The sequence below is a fragment of the Pongo abelii genome, chromosome 12, assembly GCF_028885655.2.
Source record: "Pongo abelii isolate AG06213 chromosome 12, NHGRI_mPonAbe1-v2.0_pri, whole genome shotgun sequence".
Classification (NCBI taxonomy): Eukaryota; Metazoa; Chordata; class Mammalia; order Primates; family Hominidae; genus Pongo; species Pongo abelii.
This window is the reverse complement of record NC_071997.2, coordinates 130095869-130109399: the sequence shown is the minus strand read 5'-3', so window position 1 is coordinate 130109399 and position 13531 is coordinate 130095869. Positions and strand designations below refer to the sequence as shown.

General features: G+C 44.0%; 1 long non-coding RNA gene across 1 annotated transcript in view; it reads right to left on the bottom strand.

Moving 5' to 3' along the window:
- Nucleotides 1-1754: 1754 nt before the first annotated feature.
- LOC134759673 (uncharacterized) overlaps nt 1755-13531 on the bottom strand; it is a 234109-nt gene continuing 222332 nt past the window's right edge. The window contains exons 6-7 of the long non-coding RNA XR_010136230.1: nt 2362-2478; nt 1755-1863 (exon numbers count right to left, since the gene is read on the bottom strand). This is a non-coding gene — a long non-coding RNA (uncharacterized LOC134759673). The remainder of the gene's footprint in view (nt 1864-2361; nt 2479-13531) is intronic.

The following is a 13531-nucleotide window of genomic DNA, read 5'->3' as shown; positions in this document are numbered from 1 at the left end:
CCACCTCTCTTACTACTGCTGCATCAGGGATTAAGTTTCACAAAGAATTTTAGAGGAGACTCGAGCACTGAAACCATGGCAGCCTACATTTTAACACCCTGTCGTATTTAATCCTCACTATGTTCCTGCAATGTAAAGGCTACAAATTGTCTACATTTTACCTTCTTTTATTTTTATTCACCATGATTTTCTTTGCTTCTTTTTTCTCCTTAGCAGGAATTTTTTTAGTTATATCACAAATATAATTGGTATCATATCAGAATCATATGTAATCTTACCTTTCTTATTCCATTTGCTTTAAACAACTCTCTCTACATGTTGCATACACACACACACACACTCCTTTTGGCTGAACCATTTGAAAAGGAGTTTCATGTATCATGACTCTTACTCCTATATACTTCAGTATGTATCTACTTCCAACAAGGACATGGTCCTATATAAACAAATGCCCTTATTATACTCAGAAAACATAACATTGACATGGAGATATTATTTAATATTCAGTCCATGTCCTAATTTTCCAGAGTCCCCTGTACTGCGTTTATTATCATACCTCTTTAGCCTCCTTTAGTCTAAGATAATTTCGCTACCTTTCTTTGCCTTCCTTTATTCTAACACTTCGGAAGCCTGGGCCAGTTGTTTTGCAGGATCTCTCATTGTTTGGCTTTGATTGCTTTCTCACAATTCAATTCAGGCTAACTATTGTTGGCAAGAACACTATACAAGCAATATCATGTCTTTTTCCATGCATCCCTTTAGGAAGTACATAGAAGACTGTCCCATTACTGGCGATGCAAGTTTTATCACTCAGTTAAGGCGATAACCACCAGATATCTCTAAGTTAAAGGTGTTACTTTCTCCTTGCAAATAATAAGTCACCTGAGGGGAAATACACTAAGATCACGTCAATATCCTGTTTCCCAACCGTCTTTCACCCAAGGATGATTCTGATCTGAACAAATTGGTATATTGTTCATTGCAAAACTAATAAGTATAGGTAACTAAAATACCTTAGGCAACGAGAATAGTAGTAGTATACAGTGTTTTGGTAGTGATTCCCATTTATTGAGAGTCCGCCCCGTGCCACTGTAGGTTGGGTGGCATACATGTATTCTCTCTGAATCTTGCACAGTCCTTTGACTTATGCACTCTTATTAGCCCCACATTACAGCTGCAGAGGCTGAAGCTAAATGAATCTATACAGCTTGCTCTAGGCCACTGCTTAGTCCCTCTGTGTTGCTATGAAGGAATACCTAAGCCTGGGTAATTTATACAGAAAAGAGGTTTATTTAGCCCATGAATCTGCAGGCTGTACAAGAAGCCTGATGCTGGCATCTGCTCGGCTTCCGGTGAGGGCTTTCATGCTGTGTCAAAACATGGTGGAGAAGGTCAAATGGGCGGTGGGAAGGTGCCAAGAAGGACTAAATCTGAGGGGTGTCTGGGCTTTATCACAACGCACTCTCAGGAACTAATCCAGCCCCCCAAGAACAAATCCAGTCTTGAGAGAGCAAGAACTCACTCTCTGCTAATAGAACAATGGCATGAAGCTCTTCACGAGGGATCTGCCTCCATGACCCAAACACTTCCCACCAGGACCATCTCCCAACACTGCCACACTGGGGTCCCATTTCAGCATGAGATTTGGTGGGGACAAAAATATCTTATCCAAACCACAGCAGTCACTTAGCTAATGCCAAGGTTAAATCTGTATTTGAGTTCAGTTCCAGCCGCTCCATGTGGATGTTACTCACAAATCATTTAACTTCTCTGAGTTTCTGGGTTCCAGGTCCAGCTCCATAGTAGGACTGAGTGTTATCCACGGCTCTGCCGTTCTGACTAAAATCACACACTCCTGTAGACCTGGAGGGAAAGAACAGAAAGAATGATGGCCTGAGACCTCATCAGGAAGAATCCCTCCAGTATCTCTCGGGGCTATGCAGAGCTGTGGACGACATCCAGAATGTGCTCCAGATTGATATAGTACAGAAGATCAATTAACAGAGCAGGCAGAGCTGTGAACAGATTCCAGGGAAGACAATTAAAGAATGAAAGCATCGCATGGAGGTCGCTCTCCCTGCTGTCACCACCTCTGCTCTGTGTCCACATCCCCCTCAGAGGCTATTCATCCCTGAACCGAAAAAGCAAAATAACAGAAACTCTAAGCATTTCCAGGTCTTTTATATGGGTCTGAAAGATTCATATGGGGGGCCACTTAATCACCATTGAAATTCACCCCAGCTTCCATTCTTGGAAAAGCAGACTTCCCTCTCTAGGATATGCAACAAGGGGGAAAGATGCTGGACAAGGCAGAGAAATTTTTAAAAATATAAAAAAACAAGCAGAGGGCTCTGAACACACCCCGTCCCTGCAGTGAAGTGGGCCTGCTGCATGGACCTGGAGGATACTTCAAAGTCTCCAATATGTGGTCTCAGTAAACTCAAAAAACGTGGCACCCACAGACCTTGGAACCATGATCTGGAATCAAGAGAGAATGTGTAAAACATATAAAACAATAGTCTCTAATTAAAGACTGCAGAAAGGAGAAGACTGAAATCTTCAGAAAACTAAATTAATGAATTAAAACAATGAAGAAAAAAACTAAGATCTGAATTATGAGGTGAAATCCAAAAGAACGCAAACCTCAGAGCTCCAATTTAGGAATTACAGAAGTAAAAAGAACATACAAAATTCAAAGGCTTGGCCAGGCACAGTAGCTCATGCCTGCAATCCCAGCACTCTGTGGGGCTGAAGTGGTCAGATCACTTGAGGCCAGGAGTTCAAGACCAGCCTGGTGAAACCCTGTCTCTATAAAAAATACAAAAATTAGCTGGGTGTGATGGTGTACACCCATAGTCCCAGCTACTCGGGAGGCTGTAGCATGAGAATCGCTTGAACCTGGGAGACGGAGGCTGCAGTGAGCCAAGATCGCACCACTCCAGCCTGGGCGACAGAATGAGACTCTGACTCAAAAAAAAAAAAAAAAAATTAAAGGTTAAACATTTCCTGGAACTAAAGAGAAATCCAAAGCTTAAGATCAAGAAAAGTAGAAAAGTAGTTAAATTTTATGAAAAACTATTACAAATCATATATATGATACATACACACAAATATATGTAATTCAGGATTTTTAAAAAATTATACCACCATTACCAAGAAAATAACATATTACCTACAAATGAAAAAAATAAAACAGATTGGTATTAAATACAGCGTAGTACTTGAAAAAATTTTTTAAACTTTCAAAGAATGTTACCTAAAAAAGGTTATAGTCAAACTCAAGGCTGACAAAAAAAGACCCCACTAGAAAAGAAAAAAAAATTGTAGGAGTTGGATACCTTTCTTGAAAAAATATTTGCAAACAATCAACACAGAGTAGAATTTAACACTGGATAGAATGAAGAAGATATAAAATAAATGAGAGTAAACAATATAACAAGTAAATCACAAAAATTGGCCTAATTTTTAAAGGCTAATAAAACTAATACAATCATTAATTAATAATATACTGATCAATAACAATAATACTCAGGATGTGAAATAATTGCATTTCTGACTGAGCATTTACTAGAAAGAAAAGTGTAGTAAATGTCTCATTTTACCTGAGGAATGGGCAGAAAGACATTCTTAATGTAGATGCACACTTAGAAAATGAAAGATAATCTCTCTAAAATAATAAATAGAATAAAGATTATTATAATATGATAGAAGGTACAATTCACAAGGGAGATATGTGTTATCATATAAGTTACAGTGTCTACCTCAATGCCACAAAACTGAAAAGAACTTTTGGATAAGCAAAAAGAAAAAAAAGAAAATTAGCAAAAAAAAAGAAAAAGAAAAATCTAAATAACTCTTAAGTTAAAGAAATACAGCAAATTATGAATCCCCACAGAGCCAGTCCTTCAAGATGTCTCCTGAGTGGCTCACCGGGCCTGAACTCAAAAGGACAGTCCAGGGCCATCTGCTGACAAGGTCACCCAGGAGGTCACACTGGAGGTCACACAGGAGGTCACACTGGTCCTCTGCACAGCTGCCTCTACTTAGGGGCTTCCATACCTGTCTCTTCCTGTTCATGAGGCCTGAACAAGCCAGTGTATTGTGACCTGTATTGACCAATCAGAACTCAGCAAGTTTGCACCCCTCATTTGCATAAGGAGGGGGAACTGGGGCAGAAACTTTCTCTATAAAAGACAAACCCTCCTTGTTCTCTGTGACACACCTGTGTTTTGTGCTAAAGGCTGTCTACCCAGTTTGCAAACTGTTTACTGGAATAAAGCCTCTTTCGATTTTCTTAAAATCTTTTTCAGGGGATTTATTGGCAAAACTACCACTACACACTACTTAGAAATTAACAATGAGGAAACTACACATAGAATTTATGGAATGCAACAAAATCTGTAGTCATAAGAAATGTATAGCATCAAATACTTATTATTCAAAATTAAAAATGCAATTCCAAACAATAGTAATATAATATTTTCATCCTAACACGAGCCAAAATTATTTTGATAATAATTAAAATTGGGAAGAGTGTAAGAAAAACAGTATATCAGACTAGTAGAAACAGCTATCACAAAAACTGTTAAAGATGAGCTGTTCTGAAAGCTGAATTTCTCCATGAGCCTATAGGAGTGTGCAGCAGAAGGAAACTTCTTCCAATAAATTTCCAATGTGTGCTTAAATACTCTTTTTGGCATACAACTCTCAGATTAAGTGAAAGAAAAATCTTAATGATGAACTATTAAGATTAGAACCAACAAGTTCCCAATTACTTTTCAGAAGAGAGTGAAAAACCTGTTGAGTAAGGCCTTCCAAAAGAGAAATATTTCAATAAGTATCCAAAGTCTTTAAGTTGAAAGTTTCTTTTTGAACCAGCAATTCCACATTTAAGAATTTACCCTAAAAACTTATCATGAAAGTATAAAAAGATTTATCTCCAACTTTTTTTTAATCACAGCATTGTTTATAGTAGACAAATATTGGAAATAGACTAAATAAAAGCCATAAGACGATAGGTATTGAAAAATAAAAGAAAAATCCCAAGGCCCCCAACTCACTGAACAGATCCCCTCCTTTCCAAGAGGACTCCAGAGTAACCTTGGAAACTGAGCTTCTGGCCACGAGGGATGAGAGGTCAGTCAGGCATGATTCTACTCTCTCACTTGCTAATTGTGATTAGGCTTACACCCTAAGGGTGAACAGAAACCAGCCCTTTCAAAAGAATCCACCACTGACATCATCCAACTACCAGATGCTGCCTCTCCCTTTTGCAATTTCCGTACAATTGAGCAGCTTTCCTTCCAGATAAGAGACCACTGGCCAGGGGGCCAGGGAGTGGTTCTGGCCAGTCTAGAAGGATGCAGAGTAAGGGCTTCATGTCCTCTGCTGCACCTTTTGAAAGCAGAAAACTCCACCCTCGAATCATGCTAACAGCACCATTTTTTTTTAACATGGGTCCTCTGAGGAGGCATGAAGCTCAATTGCACATGCCTGCATTTTTCATTTCATAACTATTCATGACTCCTCCTATAGCTTATTGAATATTTATATTCAGCAACCTCACTCACCAAAAATTCCTGTTCCCTTTCCCCCTGCCTCCTAGTGTCTGTTTCCAGCTTCTGACTGGAGGCTACACTTCCCAGCCAGTCAGAATGGCTGGTCTGCAGGCTGCAGCCCTTTAGGAGAAATGAAGCTCTCCTTTCCAAATTTATGAACCTCATTGTTCTTCAGCAACAGGGTAATCTGGTACCTCAATGTGAAGGCACACTATTTCATCACAGAAAAAAAAAAATACAGTAGAAAAATAGAGACTAGTCTTTATGTTGAATGTATAAAACTGTTTACATGTAGACAAGTAAGAAAGGCAGGTTACAAACAGTAGGTATGGGATGAACCACTTCAGTCATAAACAAACAAATGCACACAAACACATATGCCCATAGAATAATAACCATGAATTTATTTCCTCAAACATCTATCTCTATAGATGGAGTGTTTTAGTTTTATTGTGGGGCTCCTTGTTTCTTCTCATTTTCTACAGTTCATATTAGTAATTTGCAGTCCTACTGATAAATATTATTAAATACAAATAGATCAACCCAAGCGAATTTGATAACTAGTAACGAATCAAGTCAGGATTTATTGTTCATTCTTTCCTGCCTCACTTTACATGAGCCCCTTAGGAAATGCCAATGAGAGAAAACACAAGTGGCATAGAATGCGCATGGTGAAATGGCTCCTTTTGTGAATAAGTGAATCTCAGAGAAGGCAAGTGACTTGACCAGGCTCACTCAGAGTGTCAGAACAGAACCCGGGCAGAATCTCCACTTCCTGGGCCCTGCCACAGAGGACAGGTGTTTTCTTCTTCATAATTACAAAGTAGGAGAGAAGAACTTGGAAACACTAGTCTTACCAAACTGATAACCTTTCTGATATCACTGATGGTCCACTCACCCATCAGTGATATATAAAATAATGGGAGGACTGTTATTCAATTATCTTTAACATTGATATGAATTCTAAACACAGAGATACAGTAGAACCTCGAGGCAGCATCTTTTGTTGTTTCTGATAAGCATGAGTGCTTTGAGTGTTGTCAAAATGTGGAGCTGCAACTCACAGAGGAGGAGGCTGCCAAAGCAATGAGTTCAGCTTTGCTGTGAAGTCTGACTTGGTTGAGGAGGGCAATTTGCCCTCCAGGATGGGGTGCAGTGTTTAAAATACTTGTCACATGAAGGCAGTGTCTCAGCCCTCCCGGAAGCCACGATGCACCCCCAGCTACAGCAGGACTGCCTTCACTGCTTCCTACACATTTCCCATTTGCTGGGTTTTGAAAGTCATTATGAAAAGAGAAGCCTTGAAAGAGAAAAGGAAAGCAAATTTCATGGTATAGTCTTTGTGGGCAGCTCTCAGCAGGATGCATCTCCATGGTGACCAAGGGTGCATCTCCTGGACGTGGAAGAGGCAGTCACCACCCCCTAGGTTAGAGGAGACCCAAGTTGCCAAATATTAACAGGAAAGACAAAGACCTTACAAAACTTTTTGTGGGTGTTCTCCTTCTCTCTAACGTCTCAGCCAGGGCCTGCTCATGCCTCACAGAAAAGAATGTGACTTAATCCAGACAACACCAGTTCTTCAGGTAAGACATCACAAGCCATCCTCAGGTGGCCAGCGGGGTTCTCAGAAGATCAAGGCCACAGAAGTTTCTCACCAAGAGCTGTCAGTGGTGGGGAGATCAAATGCCTCCATTCATTCAATATTTATTCAGCAAATATACAGAATCAAGAATCAAGCTGAGAGCTGAGTTCAGTAAGCCAGGAAGTCATCCAAACAGGTCACCAAAATCAAAGGAGAGGTGAGAAGCAGGTATCAGAACTCAGCACCAACTGCCAAGGGAGGGAAGGAGGACCTGGCAGGTTCTGCTGCCCAGGCTGGAATCCCAGGCTCTCCCCGCAGCTGTGGTGCAAGCCTGGAAGTGATGAGAGGAAGGCTGGACCAGAGGCACCTCCAGTTGGGGCACTCCTCCCCAAGTGCTCTTTCAAGAGTAAGGTGGACAGAACTGCAGCTCTAGCCTAGGAGAAGCAGTGCCAAGGGTGATTTTGGGGGAATCAAAGCCTCACTCCCACTCCAGGAAAGGCACAGACCTGCTCAAAAAACATCCAAATGCATGTCTGCACAGAGGGTGTGCACAGAGGCAGAGAAGCACGAAAGGAGTAAGATATGATGGCCTTCACCCAAGGAGCATGGCAGAAGGTACTTCTCGGCCCTTGGAAGTCATCCACACTGGCTGGATGCCACTGTCCTCTTCTTTTTCTTCAAGCCTCTAACAGGCATATTGCCTGGCCCTGCACTGACCCATCTCTGTATGAGAGGTCTTAGCTTCAGCTCTGTCGATGGCCTCCCTGGTTCACAGGAATTCCTTCCCAGCTTCCTGTCCCCCTCTCGCCTTCTCCTCCCCCCTGTCCTTTTGTGCCGTATTCTGCGTTTATTCCAACTTACCAGTTCTGCAAAAACACTTCAGCTTTGAATATGCTGCTTGCTTTGCCTTAAATATAAGCCCCAATTGTCCTCCCTACTCCACCTGCTCTCTGCTCAGCGCCCTGTCTGGTTAGCTGCCTCTCTCTGACATGGAGTGGAACCCTGCACAGGCCATATCCCAGGATGCACCACTTCCCTCTGCATATATGTCTGTCTTCCCCACTGGCTGGGACTGCTTTGAGGACAGTGAGTGTGCTGTTTCTCTCTGTGTCCTCAACGCTTGTACGGCACAGGCCTGGCATGCAGTGCTAACTCATCATCTGTGGTGTCCGTCCCACTGCAGCCATCACAGAGCTATAGCCCAAGCTCATCACAGTGCGCCTGGCATCTGTTGTCCTCTGCCCAGGGACATCTCATGCACACAGTCAGACTCTCTGAGGAAGGCCCCGTGCCTTTGGCATTCCCCTTTGCAGTCACTGTGCTGCAGACACTCCGTGAGCAAGACCCCTTTCATTTCAGGGCAGGCCACTGTTGTCCTTTGCCAGCTGACTGCTGAGTGATTTAACCGTAAGATCAGTGCCTGTACCTTGTAGGTGCTCGAAGAGTGTTTGTTGTATGAACGATGGAGGGTGTATGTGAGCTCTCAGACTCTCCCAACTGCAGTCAGAATGAAGCTTGCTTCAGGTTCTGCCCTGCTGCTAGTGGCTCTGTACTGTGCGACCAAGTCCAATAACATGAGACAAATCGCTCACATTTCTGTGTCTCCATTTTCTAGGCTAAAATTGGGATCATAATCTGTCCACATTTTGGGGGGGTTTTGTTTGAATTTCAATGTAAGACCACATACATGAAAAGTGATTTTAAGCTCTAGAGCACACCATTCGATCATTCAACAAATGCTTAGCAGGTGCCTACCACGTGCCAGGCACTGTTCTAGGAACTGAAAATCGAATTGTTTTTTAAAATCCCCCAAAACATGCCTTTTCTCTAAGCTTTTACATAACACAAATTTCCTGCTTAACGCCCCAGACTACTTTATGGTAAATACATAAGATGCATTTATTAAACATTTGCTGGGAAATAAACGTGTGCTTGCAACAAATCCCTTTACAGTGAATACATCTTCTCAACGAAAGCTTTTTTTCTTATCTAAGGTCGCAAAGAAATCACTTACTTTACTCTCTCACCCCATATACATGAGTACCTTCTATTTGTCAAGTGCTCTGCTAGCCCTGGAGGTAAAATGAAAAGCCAGACATATTCCCTGCTTTCAAAGATTATACAATCTATCCAGGGAGATGGACAAATAAGCAGAAAATCATCCTAGAATATAACAACTCTAAAACATCTCAATAAGTCCTGGGATCAGGGAGGTCTTCCAAGTGGAGGTGGCCCTTGAGCTATGTCTTAGAGGATGAATTTGAGTTTTCTCAGCATTGAGGGAGAGGTGGCCGGTCCGGAGAGCGCAGCATAGGCAAGGCCCAGTGGAACGAAGGGACGGCTGCTCAGCGTGGCTAAGAGGCTGCACGGGTGTTGGGAGAGATACCAGGAAAGCAGCAAGCCAAGGTTTATGCAGCACCAGAGGACTCACTCGATCCCAGGGCAGCAAGAAGCCACTGAAGGATCCCAGCAGAAGAAGGCCCACATCCCATCCAGAGACAAGAAACGAATCTCTGCCAGCGTGACAGAGGATGCTCTTATGGGTAGGGGTGAGGAGGTATGTCCAGAGGCAAAAGATCAGAAATGAAATCATTTGGGAAGAGTCACAAGCTTTTAGATTGACAAACTGAGAGCTAACCTCAGCTATTCACATTTATTTACCCCTGTCTTCAGAAGAAATCCCTGTTCCACTTCCCCTCACCATCTTAAAAAACCCAACCATTTCAAGTCTAGATACCCCAGATTATCCTTGGGCCAGGATAAATGCACACAGAGAGAATCTGGGACTTCCAGACTAGGCACAAGGGGGTGCAGAGTCCAGGCCCCACCTTGCTTCTGTTTGTTGGCGTTTTTGCCGCAATGCGGCTGGAGCTCTGCGGGGCCACAGTTCCCTGTACTGGAGCTCCACTCCCGGGTGCAGTCCTCATATAAACACGTGCCATTTGTTGTCAGAATAATTAACCAGAATGGAAAAGCGAGTTCACTAAGATTTGACAAGTAGGTACCAATCCCAGCACCCAGACCTCATCAGCTTTCATGAAGAGCATGGCAGAGTGCAGGGAGCTGGCTGCCTCTGCCTGCAGACAGGAAGGCATGCAGCCATCCCATGGGAAATCAGCCATGGTTCTCAAGCTCTGTCCCCAGTGGAACACATGTGCTCTGACCTTAGAATGGACTAATGGAGAGTGGAAAGGGCAGCAGGTCCGTAGTCAGAAAGACCCGGGGCTGCAGGTCCGTAGTCAGAAAGACCCACGGGTCTATCCTTAGCGCCACTTCTTTCTTTAGGACGAATGATTTAACTTTGCTGAGCCTCGGATTCCTCATATAGAAAGTAAGGACAAAATTACTTTTCAGGACTATAAAAAGGATTCATTGTAAAAGAAGTAAAATACCAGCCAGGCGCGGTGGCTCACGCCTGTAATCCCAGCACTTCTTGGAGGCTGAGGCGGGTGGATCACCTGAGGTCAGGAGTTAGAGACCAGCCTGACCAACATGGAGAAACCCCATCTCTAGTAAAAACACAAAATTAGCTGGGTGTGGTGGCGGGCGCCTGTTATCGCAGCTACTCGGGGGCTGAGGCAGGAGAATCGCTTGAATTCGGGAGGCGGAGGTTGCAGTGAGCGGAGATCACACCACTGCACTCCAGCCTGGGCAACAAGAGTGAAACTCTGTCTCAAAAAGAAAAAAAAAAAGAAGTAAAACACCTAGCAGGGTTCCTGGAAGGTAGCAGATGATTAATAAAGTGGACTTAATATAATCTCACTTCTGAATTGAGGCCTTATCTTAAACCTTATAATGTTAACTTTTACCTAGTTGATACTACATCATATAATAAATGGAACATGCTTAATTTTCATTTTCTATCCTGTGAATTGTCTTAAATTTTAGAGCCCTCTACCAGTTTCCATGCTAAAAGGTGGAAGAAGCCAGTGTCTGATTGAGTGCAGAATTATGAATCCTACCGTTTTAGATCTGCTGCATCACCACTGCGTGATAAGAGTTCCACCGCAAGCAGAGCCCCCCGACTTCAGGCACCCTCCTTACCGGGCAAGTGCGGAGCCTCGTTCTGAGTGAGAAAAGCACAAAACAAGATACAGGATAACACAGGTGAGCTAACTCTCTGCAACAGATTTGTTCCAGGAAAACTGGATGAGATGTATTTTGTGTGACTGAATTCTCTTCTGAAGGCCCAATGGGAGGTGAGTATTACATCAACTGCTACTGGGACACCCCTGTTCCTGCTCCTCCTGACAGTACACCTCTGTCCCCTTTGGCCAGAATATGTGCCCATTCCCCACGCCCACTCGTCCCCATCTGACCTGTCCCTGAGACTCAGCCCACAGCCGCCCACCCCTACACCTTCCTCCATCCCCTCTTCCCAGCCCACAGCCACCCACCCCTACACCTTCCTCCATCCCCTCTTCCAGCCACTACTGCACTAGTTGGAAGTGATTTTCCCCATGAGTGAGTTCCCTAAAGTGCCTATTGTGTGAGTTTTATTTGAGTATGTAGGTATGTTCAATGCAGAGTCACTTGTAGCACAATATTTTTTAATTACTGGTTTCCACAAAGAAATTATGTAGTTAAAAACCAAAATGCACACTCATGTGAAATGCAGACCAACTATGTAGGGCAATGCCCTGGCAACTCTCCACATAGAACTAAGAAAACACAGCCTTCCAGAGGCTATCAAAGCAGCCAGCCTCTTGCCCCTCTGAATGACCCCACCCACCCACTGCAGGAGCTTCTAGGGGCATCAGCCCACAAAATCACAGGCAGAACTACTTGGAGACCACCCTTCTATTTATCATATCTGATCTGAATCTCAGGCCTTTTTGCTGAACCCTCAATGCATTTGTAGGGTTCAGAGATGCACCTGCCAGGCCCCGCCAACCAGTCTTGGTAATTATTCCTGATATAGCACAGAAGCCAGCTCTGAGATTGGAGCAAACATTGAGGCACACACCTGAGACACCCTGAGCAAACTGGGAGAGACCCCGTGTCTCACGTGCTCCTGCCACACTCACATTACAGATCAGAAAATACAGCCAGAGAAGCGAAACCCCTTCCCCAAAGCCAAATTTATATCCTACTGGCTTTCATCACAGGAGGGCTCTGCAGAGCGGGAAGAATCCTACCATCAACCGTGACCAGCTGTGGCCTCTGGAAAGCTACTCCACCTCCCTAGGGGTCCACTCCAAGGTCAGTGAAACGAGGTGGCTAACCTGCCCCTCCTTGGTGGTTGTAGGAGCTGGGAGTGCATCCCAGGCCCCAACATGGGAGCTTCAGAGCTCCTTCTGTGAAACCAGGGCTCCCTGTGCTCACACGTGCCAGGCTGTCAGGACCAGCCTGTCTGTGCCCCTGGCTCCCTCCACCCAGTATTCTGCCTTCCTCATATGGAGGTTGGTTTGGGGTTGTGGTGGAGGTGCTCTTGGAGAAAACAGGTTTCAATATCTGTTTCAAATCTCCCTGGTTGACCACAGATATGAAGGAGGCATGGAGAATTCCAGACCCCCAGCCTTAAGGGCTGTTTGCAAAACACCCGCAATGTGTCAGGAGACAGGAGCTGACTTCCAGGCGGCCAGCTCTGGCCCATGTTCCTCAAGGTTACACCCATTGCCTTATTCTTCCTGCGATCCATTCCCATCTGCAACACGGACGGGAACATCGTGTCCAGGGCATCTTTTTCTTTTCTCTTTCATTTCTTTCCAAAACTTGAGTCAAGTCCATATACAAGCCTTAATTTAAGCTTGGTTCCTGTATAATTAGCTCCACAGATTTGAGAGTGGGGACAGACTGAGAATTAAAAGTGAAGTAGTCTGGGCATAGTGGCTCACGCCTGCAATCCCAGCACTTTGGGAGGCCAAGAGGCACGGATCACCTGAGGTCAGGAGTTCCAGACTAGCCTGGGCAATATGGTGAAACCCCATCTCTGCTAAAAATACAAAAATTAGCCAGCCATGGTGGTGGGTGCCTGTAATCCCAGCTACTCAGGAGGCTGAGACAGGAGAATTGCTTGAACCCGGGAGGTGGAGGTTACAGTGAGCCAAGATTGTGCCACTGCACTCCAGCCTAGGCAACAGAGAGAGACTCCATTTCAAATGATAATAATAATAATAATAATAATAATAATAAAAGTGAAGTAAACACTTGTGAGGCTAAGGAATCATCTGTGTCCTTTTTTCCATCTAAGTCACCCCTTCCCCGGCATCACTGAGGTTGCGGTGAGTGAAATGAACATATGTATGTGCCAGAAACTTCCAAAGGGCCACTCTTTTGAGCACATAAACCCATTGCAAAGACTGTTTGCCACATGCCCAAAAAGGGTCAAAATTCTGCAAACAGAAACTCCATCCTCCTTTCCCAGGAGCTGTGCAGGGCGAGTGCTCTT